The 16,707-nt window shown below is 53.2% G+C and overlaps 2 long non-coding RNA genes across 19 annotated transcripts in view; one reads left to right on the forward strand and one right to left on the reverse strand.

Moving 5' to 3' along the window:
- The window catches only part of LOC137144811 (uncharacterized), a 31,192-nt gene extending 21,532 nt beyond the window's left edge, over positions 1–9,660 (reverse strand). For 4 of the 11 annotated variants that reach the window (XR_010917501.1, XR_010917500.1, XR_010917496.1 and 1 more), the window contains exons 1-5: positions 9,400–9,660; positions 9,208–9,323; positions 8,962–9,089; positions 7,617–7,732; positions 6,052–6,167 (exon numbers count right to left, since the gene is read on the reverse strand). This is a non-coding gene — a long non-coding RNA (uncharacterized lncRNA). Of the gene's footprint in view, positions 1–5,467; positions 5,935–6,051; positions 6,168–7,033; positions 7,118–7,301; positions 7,500–7,616; positions 7,733–8,961; positions 9,090–9,207; positions 9,324–9,399 lie in introns of those variants that run through there. The other 7 variants (XR_010917497.1, XR_010917502.1, XR_010917498.1 and 4 more) reach the window with 6 other exon arrangements.
- Positions 9,661–12,648: 2,988 nt separating this feature from the next.
- Positions 12,649–16,697, forward strand: LOC137144810 (uncharacterized). Of its 8 annotated transcripts, none has more exons than XR_010917492.1 (6): positions 12,649–12,787; positions 12,906–13,033; positions 14,265–14,380; positions 14,880–14,963; positions 15,835–15,950; positions 16,069–16,697. It is a non-coding gene; the product is annotated as an uncharacterized lncRNA (long non-coding RNA). The 8 variants fall into 8 exon arrangements; XR_010917491.1 differs by having other exon boundaries at positions 14,922–14,963; XR_010917487.1 differs by lacking the exon at positions 14,880–14,963.
- The last annotated feature ends 10 nt before the right edge of the window (positions 16,698–16,707 follow it).

Below are 16,707 nucleotides of genomic sequence, written 5' to 3' on the forward strand. Positions count from 1 at the left end.
ATTCCAAGTAAATTTGGAAATCGAGTCTGTTTTTAATATAACGAATGTGGCTTATTTTCCATATATCAAGCTGATAAGACAAAAATAACATACGATTCTATTTTAAAAATATACTACCTTGTCTATGTAACATCATCTCTGTCCTCTGCCTGGGAAAGATGGACCAGAACATAGAACTTTGCTAAGCACTTACAATCCTGGAGTGACTAGATACTGGGTTTACGGTTTATTACAACAATGCATAACCCACTAACCACCTCCCCAAGCTGCTTTTTTTTCCCCCTCCCTTCCTTCCCCCCTATGGATTCCTTGAAACGTGCTAAGTACTTACGCTAAACAATCTGTTCTATCTTGTATGTAGCTGTGATACTTTGAGTAGGTTTCCCAGACTTAAGAAAGACCTCTGTGTAAGCTCAAAAGCTGCTTTTGCCAACAGGTTGGTCAAAAAAAAAAAAAAAAGTCCTCACCCACCTTGTCTCTAGAACATAGTTTCTCAGTCAGAGGTCACAACCCCCAGCAGGTTGCAGGTCATGAAAGGTGTCTCCTTTCCTTTGTGGATAGATAGGTGGATGGGGGAGTTGGAACACCGTGAAACTGTTTTCTGTTTCACCATGGGATCACCATCTGGAAAAGACTGGGAACCAGGTGACTACATGATCTTAAGTCTTTTCCATCTCTACCTCATAACACTTGCTCTTGCTTAGCACTCAATGGTTTCTGAGCTCCCTCTAGCGGATCTATATATACTTTGCATTTTAACCTAGTGAATTATTTCCCTTCTGGCTTTTCTTGCTGCTTCTCCAAGCATTTCTTGGGGAACTATATTTCTCCCCGCCCGCCCTTTACTTCCGGTTCTTGAGCTTTTTAGTCACGTCCAGCCAATTTCTGGAGCCTCTTACTCCAGACCAACTCCCATTGAATAAGTGGCAGAAGGTTTGGATGCTGTGTATGCATGTAGATTTAGACTCATGGGGCAAAATACATTCAGAATAGGGGATGCGGAACGGTCAAAAAGCAGCAGAGCTGCTGTGCAGGTGTGGACGGCTCCAGAGAAGACGCATAGGATTCTTAGATCACCCATGTGTACCGAAATGCCGCTTAGATCTAGCAGCACCTGTATAGGTCATTGTACTTAAAACTCCCTGGTCTGTGGGCCTCTGCCTCCACCAGCGTGCTCCTTACCTTGCCCTCACCCTTGAGTGACAGATCTGTCTTGCTTTCTGGACAGTCCTCACTACAAGGAGCCGCCTCTGCAGTTTCAGCACATGCAGGTGTGGGCCTGGCGTGTGGCAAAATGCAGAGCAGGACCCGACTGCCCGGGACGCGACGGGCTTCCAGCTCTGATGAGTTCAGACTTCAAAAATGGAAGGGAGGAATAGCGCTTCAGACTCCTGTTTCTGGCTCCCGCATTTCCCCCTGAACATCCTTTCAATTACCCTTGACAGCCTACTATCTCCCTCACACAGTCCCTGAACTACTTGCTGGCTTTTATAATCACTTATTCTACCATCCAGCTGGGAAGGGAGCCCTAGATGAGGGTTGGAAGGGACCTCAGGAGGTCATCTAGTCCCACCCCCTGCTCAAAGCAGGGCCTGACAATTGACCAGGGCTGGCCTGCAGAAGGTCTCCTTATCCTTAAAGGTGCAGACTACCCAGTTACAGTAGCATTTTATACCCCCTTTGCATTCATGTTGCACAGGTGACGACAATCGTACAAGGCAATAGAGAATCAGATGTCAAGTATATACAATATTGCCCGCTGTATTTTAAATTCCAAACCTTACTAAAATGCCTGTAATGAGACCGGTTTGAATGACAAACGTCTCATTGCGCACCATGTGTGTGGATCTAAAAATAAAGATCATTCATATTTGAAAGCAGCATGTATTGGGTTTTTTTCTGAACTAAGTGGCATGTTTTACTGTCCTGGGGTTTTATTAATGAACAGTATTTCGGTAAAAGTTAATTGAAACCTCTAGGCAGCTAGTACTTGTAAACAGATGCCAAATGTAAAATCAGAGCAGGTGAGCAGAAAGCATACTAACTAATTATTTCATTGGGAAATGGAAAGAAATAGAAGGGGGAAAAATACATATTATGCCACTTACAGAGGTATAAATATCAAGCACTTAATTCACAAACATTGCTGAATCTTTTGATCCGCTGCGGTGTAATTTACTGACACTAATTGTAAATTCCTTGTTTTAAGACTATTTTGAAAACTCTTCTGGGCCCAATTATTCTCTTCACATTATTGCTCCCATGATGCAAAGGGGCCACCAACCCGAGCGATTCTGCCACAGGGTATTGCCCCCACCATACAGGGAATGATTCCCTGGACAGCATAGAGACTGTGTGGAAGTTCTACATTCTCTTTGCAGTTCCTTTGGTAAAGGGCATGGCTGAAGGACAGAGGCATGTTGCTGTGGTCCCACTGTCCCCAGCTGCCCATAAACTCGTTGGAGCTCTAGGGAGTTAGCTGTAATTTTGAGCAGCTCTGAGACTTCGGACTTATTCCCAGGACATCCATTGAATGTCTCCTATTCTGAGGCCAAAGTTGCTTGAAGCTACATTTAGAACAAAACTGGGACCGAACTGTGTTTAAACTAAAGCTTGCCTTTATTTATCACATTCTATTCAAGAATCTCCGAAAAACTTTAGAAATATTAAAGGGAATCTTACAACTCTAAGATTCCCTTCTTCTCTCCCCCCACCCCCCCAATTTCAGGTAAACTAAGGCACCAAACCCAGGTTCTCAGAAGTATTTAGGAACATAACACTCAAGATAAACCAATGGGAGGTAGGCATCTTTAAGTAACTGAGCCCGAGAGTTTATATCATGACTTGAAACAGTGAGGCTGACCTGGGAACTCAGACCCAGTCCTCTGCTTTAATCACTAGACCTGTGGTTCTGAGCCTCTTCATTTGTGGATCCCTAAATTTCAAATGGAGATGCAGAGCTCTTTGGAAATCTTAGATGTAGTCTGCAGACCCCCCCAGGGATCCACAGGTTGACAACCACGGTTTATGGTAACAACCACCTTTTGCGGACCCCTTAGACATAGTCTGGGCATGCAAGGTTTTAAACCACTGCACTAGACCGCATGTAAGCTAAGACGAGCTATCAGAATATTTAGTCACCGTGAAACCAGTTCTAATCAAAATCTCAGGATGGTGATTTCATTATCTTTATACTCCAGTGGTGCCAACCAGCCCCTCTTAAGATCAGAACCACATGGTACCAGGTGTTGTACAATCCCAAGTAAAAGTTAGTCCCTGCACTAAAGAATTTAGAGTTTAAAAAGACAGGATGGACAAAAGGTAAGAAGGGAAACGGAGTAACAGAGATGAAGGCCCATGGGGTTAGATGCTTAAATGCCTTCCCCAAGCTCACACAGAAGGTGAGCAGCAGAAGTCAGTGTAGAACCCAGGTGTCTGGAGTCCTAGTTTGAAAACTGGCTACAAAGGGAATTTTAATTTCTATCTTCCTCCAGAAAGTAGTTATAATTATATTACAATAAATAGCCCTAGATGCTCTCTTTTACCTAAAATCCCCATCAGGATTAGGTCCCCATTGTGCTAGAAGCTGTTTAAAGAGACATATTAATGAAGAGGTAATTGAAGAAATATTGTGTTGTGATATTCGGTCAACATGCTAGGAAAGCAAGTTCACAGCTAAGTAAGTAGGAATCTAATTCAGAAATGAAACAGGACTAAATAAAAAAGCTTGCAAAACTGGTCAAATTTAAAGTCCTTCACATCCATTTGGACAAGAAAAATTACTAGGACATGTTGGAATTTGATTTTCACACCAAATACAAATGTTACAAAGATGAAAGCAGCCTGTGCAATAATGGAAGTCAGAAGCATGTATGGAGGACTGCGCTGAACTTTCATTTCATTATTGCCATTTTATAATTGCACATTAATTAGGTGCCAGGCCATCAGCTGTTGTTGAAATGTCTGAAATTAATTGGGCACAAGCTTTTTATGGGAATGAATCTGTTTGACTGTTCTGAAATGATGAACATGAGTCTCAGGATGATACTTCTAAAACTGACAGCAAAATGTCCCGGGGAACTTGGGGGGTCAAAAAAAAAAAGAGACACCCACCACCTTTTCCTTCTGAGATTCTCTGATCTGAGAGCCAGTGCTTAGATTGTAAGGTTACTTAGAGCTCTCCGAATCAATATGCCCTGATGGTAACACTCTGGAAGTCCAGATCTGGAGCTGAATTTTGCAGCTTCAACCCCTCCCCAGTTACTTTCAACTTTATCTATGGTAATAACATCCTTCATAGAAAGAATGCACTGGGCCTGACTGCTGATTGCATTCCCCCTGTTCTGCACATGTGACACCACTGACTTTAGGGAAATTATTCCTAATTTATACCACTGTGTAACTGAGAGCAAGATCAAGCCTTCAAAAATTGAAGCACCGATTCTATGAGGTGCTGAGTAACCCTAGCTCCGTGGAATTCACACACAAGTAATGGAAAATCTGAGCTAAGATCACTGTTTGTAGCCATATCTTATTTAGGTCCCAAGTATTTTCTTCTCCTGCTGAAGTCATCAGGAGCGGGGGGTGGGTAGGCCCCTGCCAGGAGGCTCAGTACCATGCAGTATTAGACCCCATTATACCTGGGTTGGAACTTTAGCACCACATGCTCCATAATCTGCCTCTACACCCATTCACCAATTACCATCCCCAAAACAAGAAGACATCAACATTAGGCAATGGCTCTGTTCTCAGAAGCAGTGGGTGGATGAAAGGGTAAAGCTGGACAAACCCATCTAAGGAAAGAAAAATTCTATGTACCAGCCCCGCTCGAGGCTTTGCCTGTTTGAACCTCATTGGAACCGCTTGAGTGGTTACAGAACATTGGGTTACCATTTTAGGTACATATCTGGAATTCAAGTTCAATTTAACTATCTATAGACCATTGATCTGCTGTGATCCAAGAACTAAAACAATTGTACGGCAGTTAGCGCGGATAGATTAGCCCTTTCCTGACGTGATCCTTGTCTGAAATCTGGCTTCAGACCTAAGACTTCAGTGCGTCCCTCCTGAGAGGGTCAACATCTTCCTACTCTTCTGTCACCTGCGGCTGCTCTCAGCTATCATTATACTTGTACAAGCGTCATGGCTACGAGCTCATTTGATGGTAATGAATTTGGGTGTGCGCGCTGGAGCTGATATGGGCGGTGTTCCAATAAATCTCTAAATCATTGAGTGTTTTGACACCTTTGAGGATCTGGTCTCAAGTGCTTTGCTGAACAAGGATGGACTCCAGCATATGCTTGAATGCTTTGCTGAATAGGGGCCATGCACCCACCCAGGCATGGAAGAGTGCTATCCATATCACTTCCTGTATCACCCTAATTCTCACTAGAATTTTTTCCCCATCCAAATATTTGCAGCCCGCCCCCGTTACAAGGATAACGAACGCTGACCCGACAACCCTCACCTTCATCCAGCGAGGCAGGTGAGCCGGGTCCATACTTTCTTTCGGAGATGGGAGAAATGGAGGCCGAGGCCGAGACGCCCAGGACTAAAATGCAAGAGTTCGGTAACCTCTAGTCGTGGCCTCGGATGACTAAACACTGGGGGGGTTGGATAACATTCATGGTGTTCTTGGGGTTACACCCTCTAGTCCAGGCAGAGCTGTATGCAGCCCCCTGCTTGAATAGGGAAGAACCCAGACACTTTTGCTCACGGTGCTTGTGACATGCACAGCTAAGGAAATCACCCATGGTGCTCAGACCGCCTCCTGATATTTTTACTAAGAGTGCCAAAAGCTAGGTGGAAAGCACCAGCAGTTGTGGGCTAGGATTCAAAACAGGCGCCTGGCAGTCAGAGCCCTGGGGTGCCGCCTCCTCCTGGGGCCTCGAGCGGGTCAATGTATCTGCAGGGTGCGTGTCTACCAGTCTCCTGCTGAAAAGGTGTGGGACCGGGGTTCAACGCCCAGTTCGTTTGTCATTTGCTTTCACCGCAAAGCGAGAGCACCATGTCCCCCCTCCCACATTGAGCCGCCAGTCAAATCATAGTCACCTGCTGTATTTTCCATCCCACAGGTTAATGCCGCAGAACCAATTTCCAGTCGTCCTTCACCGGGCGGGAAATCCTGGGAACCATTTCTTATGACCAGGTCAGTGGACTGACGCGTCCTGCAGAAGAAAGCGGGTTTTGGGGCTAGTTTAGTTCCAGTTGCCCCCCAAAGAAATTCAGGGGCAATTCCATGCCTTTGAGGGGTCCGGGGGCCGCTCGCTTACCTGTGCTGAGAGATAGGGAAGGAGGAGAGAGAGATGGACAGGAAAAGAGGAGAAGTGGTAAAATCTGGGGCTGTCAGTTGTCAATTGCACTGCTCCACTTCAGCAGTGCAATTGACAACTTTTCTGGGCACTGGGCTTTGATCGGGGGGCGGGGGGCGCAGAGGAGGCTTCCGCCCCAGCTGGCACCCAGGGACGTGGGCAGGCAGCCACTGCTAGTCTTCGAGCCAGGGCACTGGAGGCTGTCCCTAGGCTCAGAGCCCGGCCGCCGCAAGCCCAGCTCCCCAGAAGCGGGAGGCTGGGACTGGGCTCCCACCCCTCTCCACCAGAAACTAGCTGCTGCTGCTCCCCACCTCCCAGCTGGGAGCTGTGACCTGGAGGGAAGCTGCAGGCTGCTTCCTCTCTTCCCCCCCCCCCCAGTAGCCCCTGCCTGTGTCTTGCATCACAGTTGAGAAACTATGGCTTAGAGCATCTGCACTAACTGCAGCACAGCTGCCCTTAGCTTAGTCCTTGCCTACACTCATGGCTGTCTGTAATCCCTCTTGCCCAGGGTGGAAAGGCTACCGGGCTTCACGGCCCGCCTTCTGCCAGCACTGAACAAACATATTAAGTCCCAGGCTAGGAGCAGCGGGGCTTTCTGACTAAAGCGCAACCCCCTGCCTAACGCCGGACCCTCCATCTTTCCAAGACTTTCAGCTGACACACCACCTCATCTCATCCCATTTGCAGCCCGCAGATCCGAACGCTGACCCGGCAACCCTCACCTTCATCCAGCAAGGCAGGTAAGCGGGTTCCATATTTTCTTTCTGAAAGTGGAGAAATGGAGGCCGAGGCCGAGACGCCCAGGACTAAAATGCAAGAGTTCGGTAACCTCTAGTCGTGGCCTCGGATGACTAAACACTGGGGGGTTGGATAACATTCATGGTGTTCTTGGGGTTACACCCTCTAGTCCAGGCAGAGCTGTATGCAGCCCCCTGCTTGAATAGGGAAGAACCCAGACACTTTTGCTCACGGTGCTTGTGACATGCACAGCTAAGGAAATCACCCATGGTGCTCAGACCGCCTCCTGATATTTTTACTAAGAGTGCCAAAAGCTAGGTGGAAAGCACCAGCAGTTGTGGGCTAGGATTCAAAACAGGCGCCTGGGAGTCAGAGCCCTGGGGTGCCGCCTCCTCCTGGGGCCTCGAGCGGGTCAATGTATCTGCAGGGTGCGTGTCTACCAGTCTCCTGCTGAAAAGGTGTGGGACCGGGGTTCAACGCCCAGTTCGTTTGTCATTTGCTTTCACCGCAAAGCGAGAGCACCATGTCCCCCCTCCCACATTGAGCCGCCAGTCAAATCATAGTCACCTGCTGTATTTTCCATCCCACAGGTTAATGCCGCAGAACCAATTTCCAGTCGTCCTTCACCGGGCGGGAAATCCTGGGAACCATTTCTTATGACCAGGTCAGTGGACTGACGCGTCCTGCAGAAGAAAGCGGGTTTTGGGGCTAGTTTAGTTCCAGTTGCCCCCCAAAGAAATTCAGGGGCAATTCCATGCCTTTGAGGGGTCCGGGGGGCCGCTCGCTTACCTGTGCTGAGAGATAGGGAAGGAGGTGAGAGAGATGGACAGGAAAAGAGGAGAAGTGGTAAAATCTGGGGCTGTCAGTTGTCAATTGCACTGCTCCACTTCAGCAGTGCAATTGACAACTTTTCTGGGCACTGGGCTTTGATCGGGGGCGGGGGGCGCAGAGGAGGCTTCCGCCCCAGCTGGCACCCAGGGACGTGGGCAGGCAGCCACTGCTAGTCTTCGAGCCAGGGCACTGGAGGCTGTCCCTAGGCTCAGAGCCCGGCCGCCGCAAACCCAGCTCCCCAGAAGCGGGAGGCTGGGACTGGGCTCCCACCCCTCTCCACCAGAAACTAGCTGCTGCTGCTGCTCCCCACCTCCCAGCTGGGAGCTGTGACCTGGAGGGAAGCTGCAGGCTGCTTCCTCTCTTCCCCCCCCCAGTAGCCCCTGCCTGTGTCTTGCATTCCCCCAGAGGTACGCATACCACAGGTTGAGAAACTATGGCTTAGAGCATCTGCACAAACTGCAGCACAGCTGCCCTGTAGCTTAGCCCTTGCCTACACTCATGGCTGTCTGTAATCCCTCTTGCCCAGGGTGGAAAGGCTACCGGGCTTCACGGCCGCCTTCTGCCAGCACTGAACAAACATATTAAGTCCCAGGCTAGGAGCAGCGGGGCTTTCTGACTAAAGCGCAACCCCCTGCCTAACGCCGGACTCTCCATCTGTCCAAGACTTTCAGCTGAGACACCACCTCATCTCATCCCATTTGCAGCCCGCCCCCGTTACGAGGATAACGAAGGCTGACCCGGCAACCCTCACCTTCATCCAGCGAGGCAGGTAAGCCGGGTCCATACTTTCTTTCGGAGATGGGAGAAATGGAGGCCGAGGCCGAGACGCCCAGGGCTAAGGACTAGAACGCAAGAGTTCGGTAACCTCTAGTCGTGGCCTCGGATGACTAAACACGGGGGGTTGGATGAGATACATGGTGTTCTTGGGGTTACACCCTCTAGTCCAGGCAGAGCTATATGCAGCCCCCTGCTTGAATAGGGAAGAACCCTGACGCTTTTGCACACGCTGCTTGTGACATGCACAGCTAAGGAAATCACCCATGGTGCTCAGACCATCTCCTGATATTTTATTTCTACTTACCTTTAATTGCCTGCAGTTGTGGGCTAGGATTCAAAACATGCACCTGGCAGTCAGGGCCCTGGGGTGCCTCCTCCTGGGGCCTCGAGCCGGTCAATGTATCTGCAGGGTGCGTGTCTACCAGTCTCCTGCTGAAAAGGTGTGGTACCGGGGTTCAACGCCCAGTTCGTTTGTCATGTGCTTTCACCGCAAAGCGAGAGCACCATGCCCTCCCCTCCCACACTGAGCCGCCAGTCAAATCATAGTCACCTGCTGTATTTTCCATCCCACAGGTTAATGCCGCAGAACCGATTTCCAGTCGTCCTCCACCGGGCGGGAAATCCTGGGAACCGTTTCTTATGACCAGGTCAGTGGATTGATGCGTCCTACAAAAGAAAGCAGGTTTTGTGGTTAGTTTGATTCCCCCCCCCCCCCTTCCGCGGGGGGGGGGGCCTTGCTTACTTCCAGCAGGGGCAGCTCCGAGACTGGAATGGCCGGACTGGTTCTCCTCTTCCCGCGGCGGGTTGGGCCGGGCTGGCTGCAGTCCCCCGTGGCCGTGCGTGAGGGCGGCTCCCATAGCAAAGACGAAGGAGCGGGCGGCGTAGAGCTTTATAGGGCGCGGGCCGGAAAGGGCCCCACCCAGGGTGGGGCCGTCTCCTTCCGCTGACGCGGCGGCTGCTCATTGGCTGGCTCTGGCTTTCGCTGGGGGCGGGCCAATGGCGAGGCGGGGGTCGGACTATAAAGCCGGCAGCGGCCTACGCGCGTGGAGCGGCGGCTGCTGCTGCATCCGGAGCATGGTTTGGAGGAGCCGGCGCCAGGTCCGGTCACGAGAGTAGGGGCCGGGCCGCGGGGCCGGCGGTGAGCGCGGCCGGCGGGCGGCAGGGCCTGGAGCCCTCCACGTAGTATGGATAGGGGGGCGGGGGGCCGCCGCAGCTGCAGCCGGGCGGGCCCCCCCCCCCCCCTTAGAAACACACTATAGAGAAGAGGGGGGCCCTAGGTTCAGCCCCCCCTTAGTTAGTAACTTAGTATGAATGGAGGGGAGGCCAAGCAGCAGCCCCCCCCTTAGAAACACACTATAGAGGAGGGGGGGCCCTAGGTTCAGCCCCCCCCTTTAGAAAGGACACACTAATAGTAGAGGAGGGGGGGCCCTAGGTTCAGCCCCCCCCCTTATTAGATAGATAGTGTGTATGGGGGGGGGCCCAAGGTTCAGCCCCCCCCTCTTAGTTAGTAACTTAGTATGAATGGAGGGGGGGGGGGCCAAGCAGCAGCCCCCCCCTTAGAAACACACTATAGAGGAGGGGGGGCCCTAGGTTCAGCCCCCCCTTCTTAGATAGATAGTGTGTATGGGGGGGGCCCTAGGTTCAGCCCCCCCTTAGTTAGTAATTTAGTATGAATGAATGGAGGGGGGCCAGCAGGGTATGGAGCCCTAGGTTCCCCCCCCTTAGTTAAACACACTATATGAGGAGGGGGGCCCTAGGTTCAGCCCCCCCCTTATTAGATAGATATAGTGTGTATGGGGGGCCCTAGGTTCAGCCCCCCCTTAGTTAGTAACTTAGTATGAATGGAGGGGGGGGGCCAAGCAGCAGCCCCCCCTTCTTAGATAGAGAGTGTGTATGGAGGGGGGCCCTAGGTTCAGCCCCCCCCTTAGTTAGTAACTTAGTATGAATGGAGGGGGGGGGCCAAGCAGCAGCCCCCCCTTCTTAGATAGATAGTGTGTATGGGGGGGCCCTTGGTTCAGCCCCCCTTAGTTAGTAACTTAGTATGAATGGAGGGGGGGCCAAGCAGCAGCCCCCCTTAGAGAAACCCTAGGTTCAGCCCCCCCTTAAGAATATAGTAACTTAGTATGAATGGAGGGGGGCCCTAGGTTCAGCCCCCCCCCCTTAGTTAGTAATGTAGTATGACTGGGGCCCAGGTTCAGCCCCCCATAAACACTACTATAGTCTAATTAAGGAGGGGGCCCTAGGTTCAGCCCCCCTCCATTAGATAGAGTAAGTGTGTATAAGAGGGGGGCCCTAGGTTCAGCCCCCCCATTATCTATCTAAGAGGGGGGCTGAACCTAGGGCCCCCCTCCTCTATAGTATGAATGGGGGGGGGCCAAGCAGCAGCCCCCCCCTTATTAAGTTAGACTAAGGTGGATAGTGTGTATGGGGGGCTGACCCTAGGGCCCCCCATACACACTATAGTGTCTAACTGGGGGGGGGGGGGGCTGCTGCTTGGCCCCCCCCTCCATTCATACTAAGTTACTATCTAAGAGGGGGGGGCTGAACCTAGGGCCCCCTCCATATCTATCTAACTAAGGGGGGCTGAACTATAGAGAAGGGGGGCCCTAGGGCCCCCCCTTCTCTATAGTGTGTTTCTAAGGGGGGCTGCTGCTTGGACAGGGGGGCCCCCCCCCCCATTCATACTAAGTTATCTAACTAAGGGGGGCTGAACCTAGGGCCCCCCCCCATACACACTATCTATCTAACTAAGGGGGGCTGCTGCTTGGCCCCCCCTCCATTCATACTAAGTTACTAACTAAGGGGGGGCTGAACCTAGGGCCCCCCTCTTCTCTATAGTGTGTTTCTAAGGGGGGGGCTGCTGCTTGGCCTCCCCTCCATTCATACTAAGTTACTAACTAAGGGGGGGCTGAACCTAGGGCCCCCCCATACACACTATCTATCTAAGAAGGGGGGGCTGAACCTAGGGCCCCCCCCTCCATTCATACTAAGTTACTAACTAAGGGGGGGCTGAACCTAGGGCCCCCCTACACACTATCTATCTAAGTAAGTTACTAACTAAGGGGGGCTGAACCTAGGGCCCCCCCCTCCTATCTATCTAATAGGGGGGCTGAACCTACTTTCTAAGGGGGGCTGAACCTAGGGCCCCCCCTCCATACATACTAAATTATCTAACTAAGGGGGGCTGAACCTAGGGCCCCCCTCCTCTATAGTGTGTTTCTAAGGGGGGGCTGCTGCTTGGCCCCCCCTCCATTCATACTAAGTTACTAACTAAGGGGGGCTGAACCTAGGGCCCCCCCCCCCCTATCCTGAACCTAGGGCCCCCCCTTCTCTATAGTGTGTTTCTAAGGGGGGCTGCTGCTTGGCCCCCCCTCCATTCATACTAGTCTATCTAACTAAGGGGGGCTGAACCTAGGGCCCCCCTCTTCTCTATAGTGTGTTTCTAAGGGGGGGGCCAGCCCGGCTGCAGCTGCGGCTCCCCCCCGCCCCCCTATCCATACTACGTGGAGGGCTCCAGGCCCTGCCGCCCGCCGGCCGCGCTCACCGCCGGCCCCGCGGCCCGGCCCCTACTCTCGTGACCGGACCTGGCGCCGGCTCCTCCAAACCATGCTCCGGATGCAGCAGCAGCCGCCGCTCCACGCGCGTAGGCCGCTGCCGGCTTTATAGTCCGACCCCCGCCTCGCCATTGGCCCGCCCCCAGCGAAAGCCAGAGCCAGCCAATGAGCAGCCGCCGCGTCAGCGGAAGGAGACGGCCCCACCCTGGGTGGGGCCCTTTCCGGCCCGCGCCCTATAAAGCTCTACGCCGCCCGCTCCTTCGTCTTTGCTATGGGAGCCGCCCTCACGCACGGCCACGGGGGACTGCAGCCAGCCCGGCCCAACCCGCCGCGGGAAGAGGAGAACCAGTCCGGCCATTCCAGTCTCGGAGCTGCCCCTGGTGCAAGTAAGCACCCCCCCCCCCCCCCGCGGAAGGGGGGGGGGGATCAAACTAACCACAAAACCTGCTTTCTTTTGTAGGACGCATCAATCCACTGACCTGGTCATAAGAAACGGTTCCCAGGATTTCCCGCCCGGTGGAGGACGACTGGAAATCGGTTCTGCGGCATTAACCTGTGGGATGGAAAATACAGCAGGTGACTATGATTTGACTGGCGGCTCAGTGTGGGAGGGGAGGGCATGGTGCTCTCGCTTTGCGGTGAAAGCACATGACAAACGAACTGGGCGTTGAACCCCGGTACCACACCTTTTCAGCAGGAGACTGGTAGACACGCACCCTGCAGATACATTGACCGGCTCGAGGCCCCAGGAGGAGGCACCCCAGGGCCCTGACTGCCAGGTGCATGTTTTGAATCCTAGCCCACAACTGCAGGCAATTAAAGGTAAGTAGAAATAAAATATCAGGAGATGGTCTGAGCACCATGGGTGATTTCCTTAGCTGTGCATGTCACAAGCAGCGTGTGCAAAAGCGTCAGGGTTCTTCCCTATTCAAGCAGGGGGCTGCATATAGCTCTGCCTGGACTAGAGGGTGTAACCCCAAGAACACCATGTATCTCATCCAACCCCCCGTGTTTAGTCATCCGAGGCCACGACTAGAGGTTACCGAACTCTTGCGTTCTAGTCCTTAGCCCTGGGCGTCTCGGCCTCGGCCTCCATTTCTCCCATCTCCGAAAGAAAGTATGGACCCGGCTTACCTGCCTCGCTGGATGAAGGTGAGGGTTGCCGGGTCAGCCTTCGTTATCCTCGTAACGGGGGCGGGCTGCAAATGGGATGAGATGAGGTGGTGTCTCAGCTGAAAGTCTTGGACAGATGGAGAGTCCGGCGTTAGGCAGGGGGTTGCGCTTTAGTCAGAAAGCCCCGCTGCTCCTAGCCTGGGACTTAATATGTTTGTTCAGTGCTGGCAGAAGGCGGCCGTGAAGCCCGGTAGCCTTTCCACCCTGGGCAAGAGGGATTACAGACAGCCATGAGTGTAGGCAAGGGCTAAGCTACAGGGCAGCTGTGCTGCAGTTTGTGCAGATGCTCTAAGCCATAGTTTCTCAACCTGTGGTATGCGTACCTCTGGGGGAATGCAAGACACAGGCAGGGGCTACTGGGGGGGGGGGAAGAGAGGAAGCAGCCTGCAGCTTCCCTCCAGGTCACAGCTCCCAGCTGGGAGGTGGGGAGCAGCAGCAGCAGCTAGTTTCTGGTGGAGAGGGGTGGGAGCCCAGTCCCAGCCTCCCGCTTCTGGGGAGCTGGGTTTGCGGCGGCCGGGCTCTGAGCCTAGGGACAGCCTCCAGTGCCCTGGCTCGAAGACTAGCAGTGGCTGCCTGCCCACGTCCCTGGGTGCCAGCTGGGGCGGAAGCCTCCTCTGCGCCCCCGCCCCCCGATCAAAGCCCAGTGCCCAGAAAAGTTGTCAATTGCACTGCTGAAGTGGAGCAGTGCAATTGACAACTGACAGCCCCAGATTTTACCACTTCTCCTCTTTTCCTGTCCATCTCTCTCACCTCCTTCCCTATCTCTCAGCACAGGTAAGCGAGCGGCCCCCCGGACCCCTCAAAGGCATGGAATTGCCCCTGAATTTCTTTGGGGGGCAACTGGAACTAAACTAGCCCCAAAACCCGCTTTCTTCTGCAGGACGCGTCAGTCCACTGACCTGGTCATAAGAAATGGTTCCCAGGATTTCCCGCCCGGTGAAGGACGACTGGAAATTGGTTCTGCGGCATTAACCTGTGGGATGGAAAATACAGCAGGTGACTATGATTTGACTGGCGGCTCAATGTGGGAGGGGGGACATGGTGCTCTCGCTTTGCGGTGAAAGCAAATGACAAACGAACTGGGCGTTGAACCCCGGTCCCACACCTTTTCAGCAGGAGACTGGTAGACACGCACCCTGCAGATACATTGACCCGCTCGAGGCCCCAGGAGGAGGCGGCACCCCAGGGCTCTGACTCCCAGGCGCCTGTTTTGAATCCTAGCCCACAACTGCTGGTGCTTTCCACCTAGCTTTTGGCACTCTTAGTAAAAATATCAGGAGGCGGTCTGAGCACCATGGGTGATTTCCTTAGCTGTGCATGTCACAAGCACCGTGAGCAAAAGTGTCTGGGTTCTTCCCTATTCAAGCAGGGGGCTGCATACAGCTCTGCCTGGACTAGAGGGTGTAACCCCAAGAACACCATGAATGTTATCCAACCCCCCAGTGTTTAGTCATCCGAGGCCACGACTAGAGGTTACCGAACTCTTGCATTTTAGTCCTGGGCGTCTCGGCCTCGGCCTCCATTTCTCCACTTTCAGAAAGAAAATATGGAACCCGCTTACCTGCCTTGCTGGATGAAGGTGAGGGTTGCCAGGTCAGCGTTCGGATCTGCGGGCTGCAAATGGGATGAGATGAGGTGGTGTGTCAGCTGAAAGTCTTGGAAAGATGGAGGGTCCGGCGTTAGGCAGGGGGTTGCGCTTTAGTCAGAAAGCCCCGCTGCTCCTAGCCTGGGACTTAATATGTTTGTTCAGTGCTGGCAGAAGGCGGGCCGTGAAGCCCGGTAGCCTTTCCACCCTGGGCAAGAGGGATTACAGACAGCCATGAGTGTAGGCAAGGACTAAGCTAAGGGCAGCTGTGCTGCAGTTAGTGCAGATGCTCTAAGCCATAGTTTCTCAACTGTGGTATGCAAGACACAGGCAGGGGCTACTGGGGGGGGGGGGGGAAGAGAGGAAGCAGCCTGCAGCTTCCCTCCAGGTCACAGCTCCCAGCTGGGAGGTGGGGAGCAGCAGCAGCTAGTTTCGGGTGGAGAGGGGTGGGAGCCCAGTCCCAGCCTCCCGCTTCTGGGGAGCTGGGCTTGCGGCGGCCGGGCTCTGAGCCTAGGGACAGCCTCCAGTGCCCTGGCTCGAAGACTAGCAGTGGCTGCCTGCCCACGTCCCTGGGTGCCAGCTGGGGCGGAAGCCTCCTCTGCGCCCCCCGCCCCCCGATCAAAGCCCAGTGCCCAGAAAAGTTGTCAATTGCACTGCTGAAGTGGAGCAGTGCAATTGACAACTGACAGCCCCAGATTTTACCACTTCTCCTCTTTTCCTGTCCATCTCTCTTACCTCCTTCCCTATCTCTCAGCACAGGTAAGCGAGCGGCCCCCCGGACCCCTCAAAGGCATGGAATTGCCCCTGAATTTCTTTGGGGGGCAACTGGAACTAAACTAGCCCCAAAACCCGCTTTCTTCTGCAGGACGCGTCAGTCCACTGACCTGGTCATAAGAAATGGTTCCCAGGATTTCCCGCCCGGTGAAGGACGACTGGAAATTGGTTCTGCGGCATTAACCTGTGGGATGGAAAATACAGCAGGTGACTATGATTTGACTGGCGGCTCAATGTGGGAGGGGAGGGCATGGTGCTCTCGCTTTGCGGTGAAAGCACATGAGAAACGAACTGGGCGTTGAACCCCGGTCCCGAATCTTTTCAGCAGGAGACTGGTAGACACGCACCCTGCAGATACATTGACCCGCTCGAGGCTCCAGGAGGAGGCACCCCAGGGCCCTGACTGCCAGGCGCCTGTTTAGCCCACAACTGCTGGTGCTTTCCACCTAGCTTTGGGCACTCTTAGTGGAAATATCAGGAGGCGGTCTGAGCACCATTGGCGATTTCCTTAGCTGTGCATGTCACAAGCAGCGTGTGCAAAAGTGTCAGGGTTCTTCCCTATTCGAGCAGGGGGCTGCATACAGCTCTGCCTGGACTAGAGGGTGTAACCCCAAGAACACCATGTATCTTATCCAACCCCCCGTGTTTAGTCATCCGAGGCCACGACTAGAGGTTACCGAACTCTTGCATTTTAGTTCTGGGCGCCTCGGCCTCCATTTCTCCACTTTCAGAAAGAAAATATGGATCCCGCTTACCTGCCTCGCTGGATGAAGGTGAGGGTTGCCGGGTCAGCCTTCGTTATCCTTGTAACGGGGGCGGGCTGCAAATGGGATGAGATGGGATTGCGTCTCAGCTGAAAGTCTTCGAAAGATGGAGAGTCCGGCGTTAGGCAGGTGGTAGCGCTTGTCTGGTTTTAGTCAGAAAGCCCCGCTGCTCCTAGCCTGGGACTTAATATGTTTGTTCA

This window comes from Emydura macquarii, unplaced genomic scaffold, assembly GCF_026122565.2.
Source record: "Emydura macquarii macquarii isolate MOO-44397 ecotype Brisbane River unplaced genomic scaffold, CSIRO-AGI_Emac_v2 contig_3486, whole genome shotgun sequence".
NCBI classification, from domain to species: domain Eukaryota; kingdom Metazoa; phylum Chordata; order Testudines; family Chelidae; genus Emydura; species Emydura macquarii.